Genomic DNA, 14,703 nt, shown 5'->3' on the forward strand with positions numbered 1-14,703 from the left:
TTAGGAGGGAGGCTATGGGTGGTGGGGGAAGCAAACCTTGCACCCCCTTGAGATGTATGTCAAACAAAGAAGGAAAAGGGTTTAAAAAAAAAAAAGATTCAGAATAGAGAGAGAAAACAGCAAAAAGCTCAAGGTCGAGCTGAGGAGAAAAAAAACAAGATCTGAGGCTGTTAATTAGAGAAATGTTGCAGGACAGTCTGGCTTTTAACAAAGCGTGGGAGCGTGAGAGTGTAAGGCCGAAGAAGTAGCTGTTAACCTAGCCCGCCGAGAGAGGGGGGGCAGGAAAATTGCCCACAACGTTCCGAGTTGTGCAACATCATCACCTCGCCTAATTGAGATGAAATCCCTAAGAAATGGAAACTGAAAATGAAGACCCAGAAGATGAAGGCAAAATAGAAAATAAAGGTGAAGAATCAGCCCGCAGAGCACAGGCTAGACCCCTCTTCGAGTGAAAAGTGTGCCCTAAGACTGGCCCAAAGCAGAATGAAGCCGAGAGACCACGTTGAAGATCTCTGTCAAGGTAACCGTGTTTATCTTTAAACTATGTTAGAATTGCATAGAGCCTGTAGCTACTGATCATTGGCTATATGATTTCTGAAGAGCGTAACCATTAAGCTTTTGCCGTGGGATTCCCTGCAATGAAGAAATCTCACTGATTTGAGTGTCCAGTGTTACACTGCCTAAGTGTGTGTGCTGAAGAGACCGAGAAACCAGACAGCATGTTCGCCAAGCCAAAATCACGCTACTACCATGCTCCTAAAAGCTGCAATAAACTGTGTAAGCTGGGAGACCCAACCTGATTGAGAAGAAAAGAAGATATTGGAGCAACTGTCTTAAAAAACAATGAGATCTGTGTAGCTGGCTGGCTGACGCTGTCAGTGATGTTACAACTTTAAATTAAGACTGTTTTCCTGTTTGAGACCCCAGCGAAGAAAGCTGACCCGAGTTATTTGTTGCCCGTGCCAAAGCAAGAATTTGGAAGCCCTGTACCTCATCGTGTCCTGTTTTAAGCTTGGGATTTACAAATACAAACAAACTAAGAAGCTTGCCTTTGAAGTCCTGCAAATCACCCCACCGCCTCCCCGAAGATTAATGGCTGCCTGAAAAATGCAAGTATAAGGCGATGCCCATCACCCCCCAGCGTCCTGAGTTTCAGCACTCAGTGTTTCAGTGCTTTCGTGTACCAGGTTAGAAGAAAAAAAAAAGAGTAAGTTTTTAAAATGTCTGTGAGAACCTGACAGAAGTAGAATAAAATTTACAGAAGAGTTGCTCAAGTTAAAGCGTCACGGCTAGAGAGCTGAGCTGTGCCGCTCTGTTTAGACAGAGGCTTTGCTAAAAAGTTAAAGGCCCTTGTCTGTCAGAAGGGGTGTAGGGCCACACTTTCCCTTTTTAAACTGATGCAAAAGTGGGGAGCCTTTGCTGGAAACATCTCATCTTCATTGCCCAGAGCCTTCTCTGTTTGCCTCCATCATCATCTGGGCTTTTTAGAGACACTCTGCACATGGACTAAAATTTTAAATTGTCAAAGACTTGCCATGCACAGTGCTGTAAAGCTTTGGATAAACTTGAACTCTCATCGCTGTGGACCGTGTGTCTATGTTTGTAGTCAGCTCAGTGTACAGCAGGCTGAGTTTGATCTATGACTTTTAGATTTCCTTCTGCCAGAACTCATGCAGCATAGAGTTGCCGATGCAAAAATGGTGACCTAGAACTCTTTGCATGTGTGGGTATGCCCATCCCTTGATGTTAATGGGCCCTGAGCTTTCAGCCAGAAAAGCAGTATGATTGCTGGATCTGCTCCATCATGCCTTACCATGCAAAAAGTGTTTTCCATTCATTGTGTTAAATTGCAGAAAAAGTTTGTTGTGTATATTTTATGATTTCTTAAATATCATAAAATATATGTGATATTTGCAGATTAGTGTTAGTTGCAACTCCAAATAATACTAAGTGTAGTTCCCAATGGATGACAAGGAGAAAAGACAAAGGCAAGTAGAAAAGAAGGAAATAGAGAAAGTAGCAGACAGAGAAGGAAGAAAAGAAAAAAGAAAGAAAAGGCAAGAGGCAAAGAAAAAACATTTGTAAAAAAGAAGCGTGGCCATAGTTGCCCCCAGGGTAAATTAAAAGCAGCTGATTGTGCCTGGAGCTTATTACCTGGGGTAAAGTAGCCACAATAATGTAATAGTTCTTTAAGATGAAAGAAAATGTAACTAGAAAGAGAAGAAGAGCCTATCCCAAATGTGTGTCATTGGGACTAGTGTAAGGCAGAAAGGTTTAAGTAAGTGAGTTTAACTTGAAAAAGACAAATAAAGAGACAAGGCTGGTGCATGGAGTAGAAAGTTTTATATAAAAAGTTTGAAACATGATCTGCAATACAGGCAGATCAGCAAAGAAAAAGAAAGAAAAAGAAAAAGAAAAAAATTGTCTTCCCATACTAATAAATAAAAGTGTTATCAAGCACTTTGGAAAGCGAAGTTGTTTACAGGAAGCTGTGCCTGAGAACCAAACACTTCTAGCCTATGCTGAAAATGCTTGCTAGTGTTGTGCTGCCTCATGGGTAACATGTATGGTATAAAAACCCATTTAGCCCAATAGCTCGTGGTTCAGAGAAGCTGTCTGATCCAACCATTAAGTACACCTGTGTGCTGTAAGTTACCCAATAAAGTCTCCTTGTAAGTAAACCCCCCCGCTGAAATCCCAAAACACAAGTGGGGCTAGAGCGCCTCACCCAGTATCAAACCCTGCTGTTAAAAGCCATAAAAGCAGGTATGAAGAAGTCAATTAATATGACCAAAGTGTCTAAAGTGCTGCAAGGTGCCACCAAGGCCCCAGAGCGTACTTGGAGCGTCTTTCAAATGCCTATCGCCAGTATACCCCCCTCCCTCAACCCAGAGGCCCAAGAAGACGTTGCGTGGACGAAAGAAAAAAAGAAGACCCGGCAGAGGCAGAAGATTCTTAAAAAAGAACCAGTGTGCCCAGTGTGGACAAGATGGACATTAGTGGCATGAATGCCCAAATAAAATAAATCAAATACACAAAGGAGAAAACCAAAGGGGCCAGAATGGGCGAAGAGGGAGACAGCTTGAGAGGGGCCGTGACATTGACTTCATGATTGACACTAGAGCGGCATCAAAAGCAAGCAAACGTTAGCCTTAAACAAGAAGTCCGAACACTGAGCAAAGTTCTTCAAGCCCAGCGTCGCTTTGTCTTAAAAAATAAGCCATTCCCATCACAGAAGTTCATCCTTTCCAACCAAGAGTTAAAGTATGAGTTAAAGAGGGAAAAATAACCCTTTGACTCCCAGATGGAGAGGACTGAAAACTGTCATACTTTCCACCCCCGCAGCTATGAAAGCAGCTGGAGTTAAACCCTGGATACATTAGACACGAGTCAAGAGAGCGAGAGGGGGAGAGTAGACTGTAAACAGAAATCCTGAAAATCCTTTAAAAATTATTCTGAAAAAGCAGTAAGAAGACTCAGGCTAGACCTTACTGTGGACACACCGGGAGACTGTCCCCCTGCATACGGTCAGACCTGCAACTGGAGAATTGAAGAAGGGGACTAGACCCTACTGCAGCTTGCCAGGTAAACAGCTGCCCAGCATATGGTCAGATCCCAAAGAAGATCAAACATGCGTGTTGTAGTGTTAGTAGTGTTGCATTGTGTCTCCTTAATAAGGTGCAAAAAGGGGGGTCTGCCCCTAGAAAGAGAAGTTTGTCCCAGCGATTTGCTGATAATTACTGGCTTCACCTGGCTAACATCACGAGAGTAAAACATTTTTGTTTGCCAAGAGATATACCTGCAAACAGGCTTATTAGCTCTTGCCTAATACCTGTCTGTAGACATCCTGGGAAAATCCAAAAAGATACCATGTTAAGAGTTTATGGTGTAAGTTTAACTTATTCCCAAAATGCTAATTGGGGCATGGTTGCAAAGATCCTACCCCCTACAGAGTTCACTCTACTCACCCCCATCATTGCTGAAACAAATGCTACGTGTGCACGAATGCTTAATTGTCAAAAATTTTCCATAAAATATAAAGCTATCCCTGGCCCCCTTCCACTGTAATAAAATTCAAAACATATCTTTTAATGATGCCCACATACTTTTGCCTCATAGATGGTTTTAGACATGTAGTTCCCACACTTGGTCATTCATTCCTGCCAACTTGTCTAATAACCACCCATGTTGCCTCAACCACCAATTGAACTGGTGCCAGTTCTTCTCCTGTGGCCCGAGAAAATCCGTCGACGGCAGCCTCGAGCACTCCAACTAACTAAAAATTGTAATAGTCATGTGCAGTTATATTCTGACTCGGAAAAATTGGCCTTACAATGTCACTGGTTGGGGTTCCAGGTTTAGCCTTGGCTAATGGTCTGGAGATCAACCGGTTAGCTTTCAGCTTAGCCAAAAGCATAAATGCCACCTCACGAGCATTGTTGTTGTTAAATAAAAAGTGGCGTGATCTAAGAGGTGCAGTTCTAGAAAATAGAGCTGGTATAGATTACCTCTTCCTTCTTCATCATTTAAGTTGTGAGACACACCAAAAGCTCTTTTGTTTTAACTTAACTGATAATGGCAATGCTGTAGATGAACAAATCAACAAGCTGCACAATATAGTAGCTAACAAAGCAATAAGACAAAACAATTGGCTCAATTAGTTAACCCCTTGGCTTCCAAATCTTAGCTGGCTTAAAAGCATTGTTCATCCTAATTCTACCAGTGTTGTTCATAGAGATACTGTTATGTCTCTGCATTCCTTGTCTTATGCACTGTTTAACCAATCTGATTTATGTCTCAGCTAGTAAAACTGCTGCCCTCTACGCTCTAATAGCCCAACAAGAGGCTAAGTAATATGTATGTCACAAAAAGCTTTGTATAGTTATCAGAAATGCTATAATTGTAATGAAATTATGCATTTAAGGGGGGAATGTAGCAGCCATATCGGGGGTCAGACTAAGTAGCCTCATGCAGTCTCATGCTTCATGTTCTTGCTGAGCTCTTTCTCCCTTGAATATATTGTTGTAAGCTGACAAGACACAGGAATTCCTTATCTTGTCAAAAGTCATACAATTGTATATCTTGTTCTCTGCTGTTCTCTTCTGTTCTCTCCTTATCATGGCTACCCTATAACCCAGTTCTTGTATTATAAACAATGGTGCTAGGAGAAGAAATGTTGAGGACTGCAACCCCACACGGGAGGGGGAGGAGGAGCCGTTTCATATGTGTCACAATGTCTATAAAAGCAATGTGCTGATGTATTTCGGGGCTTCTGGCTCTTTGGAAATGATTCCAGCCTTAAGCCCGCGCGTTAAATAAAGAATCTCTTTTTCCTTCACTCCGTGGTCTCTCTGACTCTGGGTTCTGCAACAATCCTATGGCTGCTAGTCAGCAGCTAGACGGCCATAGAATATGTGGTTCTCTGGGAACCGACCTTCCCCACCTTCCACACTGCTTCGTAGGCAGTGCGGAATGGCCCCGTGCTCCATGCTTGGAAGAGGAGCACAGAGTGGCCAAAACAGGGTGTTGGGGGGGGGGCGTCCGGGGGGGGAGGTAGAAATGCTGGTATGACACATAGATGTGTCATCCGGCAGCCTCCTCCCCCACTCCGCCTTCCCAAAATTGGCTGTCTAGCTGCAAATGCAGGGCAGAAGTGCAAAGGGAACAATCCCCTCCATGCTTCTCCTGCCCTGCATTGGCAGTCGCTTCTGAGTTTGGAGGCGGCCGCCTATCCCCAATCCCCATAGGATTGTGCCCTTATATGCATAGTCATAAAACTAGGGTGCTGCTTGACATTTGGGGAGGGGGCAAAATCCTTTGGTCCCGTAGATATGCACAGATGTGGCACAACAAGCTTCGTTTATCACATATGGGCAATACCCCATATGTGAAAAATAAAGCAAACAGATCCTGACGTTGCCTCCATCAGTTTAAGTCCCAGGATCATAGATTCATAGAATAGACTGAATCATAGAATAGTAGGGTTGGAAGGGGCCTACAAGACCATGGAGTCCAACCCGCTGCTCAGTGCAGGAATCCAAGTCAATAATGTGTTACTATGAAGTTTTAGGTGTTAGGGATAGGGGAGAAATCCTCCACGGACCCCAGTGAGGCTGGATTCAAAAGAATCCGGCCCCCCGGAGTCCGTGGAGGATCGGAAGACTTACTTCTGCCTCCACGAGAAATCTGGCTGGATCCTCCCTGCCGGCCAGCTCCAAAGTGCCAGCGATATGGCCGCCATTTCCGTATTGCTGGTGGGCCGGATTGACTGAGGACGCAAATGGCATCTGGAACACCATTTGCAGTGGTAAAGGCCTTAGTTTAAGGTAAATGCCATGGAGCGGAGCTGGCCAGTGAGGATTCCGAGGCGGAGGGACGGATCACCTCCCCACCCCCTGCGGACCCCCACAGAGTCCAGGTAAGGGGGTTTCGTACACCCCTATTAGGTGTGCATGATTGTTCTGATGACACCTAGTTCTGTGATGTATGACTTGATGCTACTGCACAGGAGAACCCTGTTTATGGTTGCAGCTTTATGTACATATTTAAATCTAACCCATTGAGATCAGCAGGGCTTAGGAGTGCATAATTAATGCCATCCTGAAAATTTCTCCCACATTTTTTTTGACCATTCTCATTCCATTTGATAGAAGAGAAATCGATTTTGAAAAGAAATTCAGTGGTGAAGAAATTAAAGCCCACTTTAAGGCACCATGAGGTAATTCCTCTCATATGGCTTTTTCATATCAGGATGTGCAGGGGAGGCTAGCTGTGATTAAGTAAGCTCAAAAATACTATGAAATCAAATATAAAACATCTTGAATGAGGCAGAACAATGGAAGCCTCTTTCACGGGAGGAGAAAAATTCCGGAAATTGGAGGACAGATTTTGGCAGAGCGCTAACTCCACCTCATCCCTGGAGCTGGACGCAACACTGCCCCCACCTGCATTGGAGTGGATGCAAACTGGAGGCCAGCCTGCCAAGACAGTTGATGCTATTGTAGCACAAAAAATCCCCCAAACCCTTACCAAAAATGAAAGAAGCTGCGCTACAAGGCCTGCCAATGGGGAGCCCTACCTGGGAGAAACTGTTGAGAATTTTTCCTCCCCCTGGAGAAATTTGGTGAAATTGTCTCCCAAATTTTTCTGCCCACAAGTAAGGTGGAGAATTTCAAAAGGCCATTTGTGCACAGCTCTATGCATAATTTTGGCTAACTGCACAGAGAAAGCAATAGTACCAATGATGTGATATATCTATGACACTGAGATATCATATTTCCAGTAATAGTGACAACTAACAATTGATCGACTAGAGTAAACATGAATGAGCTGATGTATTCTGTAGTGTGACACTCAAAGAGAGAGAAAACCTTCCACGCTGGCCATTTAGAATACATTATTTTTCCTCTGTCCTTTACTTTATGGCATGCAGATGCAGCCCTGAGAGTTCTTATGTATCTAAACAGGTCATGAGAGAGGGCATGAGCAACAGTGATTTAAGTTACAATTTCTATGTGTTTGGACTAGTCTAAGACTTGGTAGGCTAAGCGATATAGAAAATATACTGGCACTTTTTGATGAGGGAAATATCTAACTTAGGGAAACATTTCACGGTGCATTCATTATATGGATTCTTTAGTGAAATAACACATTCTCCAGCCAAAGTTAAGCACTTTAAAATCCCATTATCAATAATGGAAGAGTTAAGCATATGCTTCAGTCTCTCCTTTTAAACTCAGTGGGGCTTACATCTGACTAAATGTGTTTATTCTGCACAAGTGCTTAGCTGGCTGTATCCCACACCGATATGGTTCAACTTCTCATACATCTAAAGTTAGTTGTGATTTACAAAGCAATCTTATACATATTTAGAAGTAAGTCCCACAGCATTCAATGAAACCTGTTTCAAGACACCATGCATAGGATTGCAGCACAAGTGACCAATTCTATCTACACTTCCATGAGAGTACATCCTATTGAATTCAACGGGACTTTCAAGTAGACATTCATAGGGTATTTATTTGTTTGTTACATTTATATCCTGCCTTTCCTTCAAGAAGCTCAAGGGAGCATATATGAGTCTATTTCTCTCCCTTTTTATCCTCACAACGATCTTGTGATGTAGGTTAGGTTGAGGGTTAGTGACTGATCTGGCCCAAAGTCACTCAGTGAGCTTCATGGCCAAGTGGGAACTGGAATACGGGTTTCCTGAGTCCCAGTCCAACATGTTCAAAGCCATGGAACAAATCTGAAATATCTGAAGCCCCGTTATTTTAAATAGGGTTATAATTAGGTCGGTTCTGTTTGGGGATTCTTCATGTTTCATTTGATGTGCATTTTGATGTGGACCAAACTGATTACCCACTCCCTCCCCCAAATCACTGTGAGGAATGTAGCACAGTTTAAAAAAAAAAAGTACTTCAGGCTGTATTTTAGGGTGAATATTTGTGCATTTAATAAAACATAACAGCAGCCATTGTTCAGTGGAAAAATGGGACAGAATGGATCCATGATAGGGAAATGTGAGAAACAGAATGGAACTGAAATAGTCTGATCTATCCATCTCTTATTGCATTGCATGAGTATTTTAACTAGTCCAGCTTAATTCAAACTTAATTCAAGTCCAGCTTAATCGTATTAATTTAATACAATTAAATGTAAAATATGAAATCAGTATCTCCTCCCAAAATGTATTTGATGAGATTGCTTACATTACAAGACCTTGGCTAACTCCCAGCAATTGGTTCACTTAAGATAAGGTTTATATGGATTTGGGATGATCACATTCTGAAATCTTACCAGGATTTCATGGCAATAAGATCTAGTTCAATGTGTTCTGAACTCACCTCTAACTCCTTATTGTAGGTCTATCCTGAAGCAAAGTGGATTGTGTCCATAAATCAATTGCATATTGATTCTTGAACCAGTACATTGAGAAGATGTTTCAGCCCATACTCACAGTTAACTTTCTCTCCAGATGTATGCTTTATTCCACCAAAACCTTTCTCTTAGCTTTCTGGTGGTGGTGATATATGTCAGACATGTCTAAGAACTCATAGCCCATAAGTTTTAAAATTGTTGCTCAGGGACATAAGCTGACTATCAAACTTTTATAAAACCAAAATATATGGTGTTATCATATAATGGTTATGGCTCTAAGCACACTTACTTGGAAGAAAGTTCTATTGAAATCAATGGGATTAACTTTCAAGGAAATGTGTTTACGACCAGGGTGTAAATCTATCTTATTTTATTTTATTTTATTCTTTTTTGCTATGCTCTATTTGTAAGTTCTGTTCCTCATTCTATGGTTTTTGCTCATGTGTCCAGCTATGTAAAACACTCAGTTCATCAGTCTTTTGTTCACCAGCTATTCCTTTCTTTGCCAGGTTCTTGTTTTCCCTACTTTATGACTTTTGTCCCTGCCTTTCTTTAAACAAAGAAAAAAAGAAAAGAAAAAAAACTGATGGGTCATGGTGTCTGTTGACATTACCATCGGCCTAATTGAAAAAAAAATGGCAGGATGTCAGAGAGAGTTAGGATTAATTTTACATTGTCCTCTTCACTGAACCTCAACCTTAATACTTTAATCCTGGGCTGGAATATATGCACATTCTGTGAACACTCCTTAAACTTCAGGTGGTTTGGCTTTCTAGAGCTGCTTTGGTGGCTAAGGGAATCATTTTGCAATATTGGAAGTCTCACATTTCACTCTCAGAGGACCTCTGGGTTAACAACATGCTGGATATGTATGCTAATTGCTAAGACAAGAAAATCATTTAGGATTGGAGGGACACTCCTGACACTTTGCTATGAATATGGAAGATTTTCTGCATCTTTTTTGAACAGTGACCCCATGGCTGTGGATAATCATATCTCAGCCCTACATACAACCACTTAACCCTGTTCTTCATGTAAGCTGGGAACCAAGCCAGGAACTCTTCAGTTAACTATAGTTTCCTGTTAGATCCAAACTGGAAAACTATGGTTAATGATTTGGCTTAATATCCTGGCTTGTTCAGAAGCTATTAATCATAGTTTTGATGTTTTACAAATTTTCTTCATTAAAATGCTGCTCTTTGTTTTAGCTTCATAGATATAGTTATTAAGTTCCAAAATGCTTGCGTCATTCCTTAGACATATTTATTTCAAGTTTCTTTTCTCAGGATATAATATATTATATGACAGTGGAGATTATAATACAATGTTTGCTGTTGGGGGAGAGGGAACACAGCACAGGGTTGTTGTGAAGATAAAATGGAGAGGAGGAGGTTCATGTATGCTGCCTTGGGCTCCTTGGAGGAAAAGGTGGGATATAGATATAATGAATGAATGAATGAATGAATGATGCACAATTGTTGGGAGCAGGGCAGGAAGGTGCAATCACAATCCTGTCATGCTGTGCACTGTTGAACATTTGCATAGGGTTGCTGTCAGAAGCCACTATGACTTTAAATTTGTGCTGGGAATATTTGCAGACTACTTAAGAGTTTGTGTTAATTTCATGCTTCAAGTAGTACTATATTGAGGTCAAAGAAATGAGTCAGTGGCAATGGGAATGCTGTAATCAGAGGGAATGACATAGGTCAGGAGGAAATGGGTTGCATGAGGCACAGGGGAAAGGCAGAGGGGTGAAAAGAATGATGCAGAGGGGGAGGCATATGTGTTGAAGAGTATAAATAGAAACAGGGGAAGAATGAAGTTTCTTTCCTTGCATGGCCCCACCACTGTATGTACCTAAATATTAAATGTCCATTTTCAGATCTATTTTTCATGTCTGACTGAGACTTTATACATGTTGAAAGAAATTAGATTTCAGGTATTCCTAAATCTCATTTGTTTCCTTTGTTTTTTGCTTAACAGAGATCTGCATCATCAGCTTGATCATCATTGCCAAGCAAGTCTAACTTGATGGGTGAGGATTACCACTGAAAGGAGTGAAAGGTGATTCAACTTTTGTTACTTTTGCCAGTGTCTGAATGGTTCAAAATTATACTACTTTGCTTACTGGACTTAAGCCTTCTTCAGGCATTTGCTGCAAACACATGCAGAGGGCAGTGGGGCTGTGCAAGTAAACCTTCCCCACCATGTCCCTGTTCCTGCTAGAGCCCTCTGCATGCTCAGCACAAAGGTCTGAACACACACAGAGTCCAACTGCATGTTACAGTAATTGCATAGCAGGTAGTTGAGCCTGACCTTTTATTTTAGTGTAACTGCACCTGGACACTGATGAGGATCAGGACCAGCATGCACCGGGAGGAGAGGATTAAATTTCAGGAAGAAAACTGAAGGGGGAGGTTTAATCCTCCCAGTGTGCTCTGGACCCAATCCAAATCAGGGCTGTGCACTTTACACTAAAATAAAGAAAAATATCAGGCTCAGCAATTGATATAATGGGTAGTTTGACCCTCAGAAGCAAGTTCCTGATCACAGGGAGGATTCTAAGCTAATTTAGCTAGTGTGCTTAAAATCTTCCTTCAGACCTCCATGCGTTAGGAATGGAAGGGAGGTGCACAGCCTCATTCCCCTTCACATGTTCACCTGAACACCTGCATTTAGGTAACACCGATACTGTAAAGGTTCAGTATAATTCACAGGAGAGACCTCTAGAAGTGTAAATCTTCAGCAGCAGCCTGTCCTTTCACATGCAACCCTGTGCACACAAATGGCATCATCAGAACTAAACATGGTGGAGAAAGGGGCTTGTTCTCATTCACACTTCAGTGGTTGGCAGATTGGTGAACTCATTGGATTTTTAACATGTGTTACATTTAGTGGATGTGTCAGCACAGTCCACATGACTGGTCTTTTCTACATGAAGTCAAAATACCCTTCCTATTGATGTTTATCCATACTACCACTGTTTGCATTAAAGGACAGCCCAGTAGGCTAACATTAGTGGTAAAAAAAAGAAGAAGTAGCGAAACACTAAATTAGGTACAGAGACTGCACCGATATTATGCGGCTGCAAATCATGCAAAAATTATCTCTGTAAGGATATTCTAAGAATGGGGTGTACTTACTTGCTGACAATAAAGGTAGCTACTGGGTGTATTTCACAATTCCCTTTACTGTTTTCATGAGCTCAAATAGCATCTGTTTTTATTGCAGTTACCATGATACTGCTGCCTTATTGGCAAATGCTTCTATGTCTGCTGAAAAGCATAGTTTACCATCTGTTTTCTAAAAGAAACTTTACAAACCAAAGTGACCTCTTCAGGTTTTCACATGCAGTGGAATAGAAACCATAAGTACCTTACCTGTTCTCACACTATTCATCCATTCTGCCAGAACCAGAAAATAGTCAAGATAGTTTAAGGAGCAATCCTATGGCCACTAGACAGACACTGTCTAGAGGGCCATAGGATATGCTCTATTCTGGGAACCGACCTCAGAGCCTGTGCTTCGAGGTCAGTTCCTGGAAATCCGACCTCCCCCCTCATCTGCACTGCCTTGGAGGCAGCGCGGAGAAGCCCCATCCTCCGCACTTGGAAGATGAACGCAGAGTATCTGAAAAGGGGTGGGGCTGGGGACATCCTATGTGTCATATAGCAGCTTCCTCTCCCAGTCCCCCTCCTGCCACTAGACAGCTGAAAACGTCTGTCTAGTGAAAAAGAGCAAGGCAGGAGAGGCATTGAGGGAACGATCCCTCCGTGCCTTTCCAGCCTTGCTTTGGATAGATGGTCGTGTCCGAGGTTGGAGGTGGCCACCTATCTACTTAGGATTTCACCTTTAGTAACTAAAGTTCAAGGGATCACCTATAAATGTGTAAGTCAGGGTTGTATCTGAGCCCACAGACTCCAAAAGCAGCTCTGATTCTGAGGAAGAGAGGCAATTCATGGGGGATGAACTTTCCCAGACTTCAGAGGTGCAGCTGGAGGGGGAGCCCCCCCTTCTCACATCCCTGGGAGTGACAGCGAACAAGGCGTGGAAAGGGAAGGACAACCTGAACTTTTAGACGCGAGGTGCAGACGCAGGCACAAGCGAGAGATCGCAGGGGACGGAGCTTCGTCGCTCAGCCCGATTGGCTTGACGTCACAGCTGCGCCCAGAAGCATCACGGGAGAGGGGGAGATCTTCCCCTCCCACCCCTTAAGTTCAGAGAATTGCCGCCCTTTTTCCCAAACAGAAATCAACTGACCTATTTTCCCATTGAACCCCTAGATGGCTGTTGCTTTGTAGTTCTCTGAGTCTCTAGCAATTAGCATCTGTATGCCTCATTAGGGTAAATGGAATTAAAGCCTTGGAAAGCAGCCCTTTTGTCTGAGTGTTGATTTGGCTGTTGGAGTATTCAGTAGGCAACAGGGGAATTCTGATGGCGTAAATGAAATATGGTTTACATTCTGGGTAACCAGTTTTTACTTATGTGTTATGTGGGATCCAAAACTCTTCCCTCAAGGCAACACATCTGTTGTGGGGACATCATATTGTGCCAGCACTCAAACTGTGATATCTGTCACATGGAAAAAAATGTGGTTCTTCTCCTGGTCCATTCCCTGTTACTTTACTGTTGCCCTAGAACCACCCTCTTTCTCTCTATTCAGGTGGCTGCTGATATGCCAAACCTAGTAGCCTGTCTATGGGTTCACACAAATGATGCCTTAAGTAGCAAATATGATGGCTAAAACAGCCTATTCCACTGACTGTGTTGTGCTAGCTGGATTGCTAAACCAGCTTGGGAGTGCTGCATTGGTATGGTTATGGAAGTGTCTTACCATGAATGATGGCCAGCACAACTCCCCTCTCATGTATCGGCACCATCTAAACAAAAAACCCCAAATATTCCTAGTGGCTGTGCACTCCACATCTTTCTATCACAGCACTGGGTCACTCATTCAGCACTATGGGAAGGGTAGTAATTCAATGGTGGTGCACATGATGCTTTACATGCAAAAAGAAAGATGCGCATTTCAATCCCTGGCATTTTCAGGTAGGACAGGGAAAGAATCCTACAATTCTTCCTAGTCTGATATGCCTATTGTACACAGGTAACATCCAGCCCAAGCATTTTGTTTTCCTTTCTTGTCTTTCTTTAGTTATAGAATAACATGGTGATTGAAGTTGGTGTTTTATGCTAAAATGTTTTACATTTTAAAACCTGTTTGTTCATTTAAAAAATAAATAAAACCTTTTAAGAAGTATAAACTGGATGTACGATTGCTGGTCATTTATTGCAGCTTAACAGTGATTGTGGTTATCCCAGTGTGCCATGACAAATATTAAGGATTCTGCCTAAATAATTACTAAGTCATTCTGATGGGAGCTAATCTGAAAAAAATGCAAATTGTTCTGAACATTTTACTATACTACCCAGGAACCAGCAGCAGCTCCTGTGTAAAGGAGATAAGATTGCTGAAATCACTGTATTTCAGTATTTGCCTCTTGGTATATTTACTAATGTTTGACAGTTTCCCTCCTTCAAATATGCCTTGTTGTAAAGCCCTGCTGTTATGTTCTTGAACTTTGCCATAACTGCAACCTCATGGTATCTGAACTGTCAGATGGTAGACATGGAAGACGGAAAGAGCTTGCAAAAATTCCGGAAGGCACAAAGGTTCGTAATGTGCTGATGAATTTCCTACCAGGAGATAGCTTTCACTTTGTCTTTATTGCTGTCACATTTTCTTAAATAATACGGCAACTTCTCTGCCAATGGACAATGGAGACTGTTTGCTTGATGAGAAGCCTGCCATTCGGCATTCTA

At 42.3% G+C, this 14,703-nt stretch overlaps 1 long non-coding RNA gene across 1 annotated transcript; it reads left to right on the forward strand.

Moving 5' to 3' along the window:
- Nucleotides 1-274: 274 nt before the first annotated feature.
- Nucleotides 275-13,253, forward strand: LOC146339840 (uncharacterized). The gene is made up of 3 exons (XR_014784391.1): nucleotides 275-520; nucleotides 10,864-10,944; nucleotides 12,798-13,253. It is a non-coding gene; the product is annotated as an uncharacterized LOC146339840 (long non-coding RNA).
- The last annotated feature ends 1,450 nt before the right edge of the window (nucleotides 13,254-14,703 follow it).

This window comes from Heloderma suspectum, chromosome 7 (genome assembly GCF_057233095.1).
Source record: "Heloderma suspectum isolate Gila_16-S chromosome 7, 16-S_ref, whole genome shotgun sequence".
NCBI lineage: Eukaryota > Metazoa > Chordata > Lepidosauria > Squamata > Helodermatidae > Heloderma > Heloderma suspectum.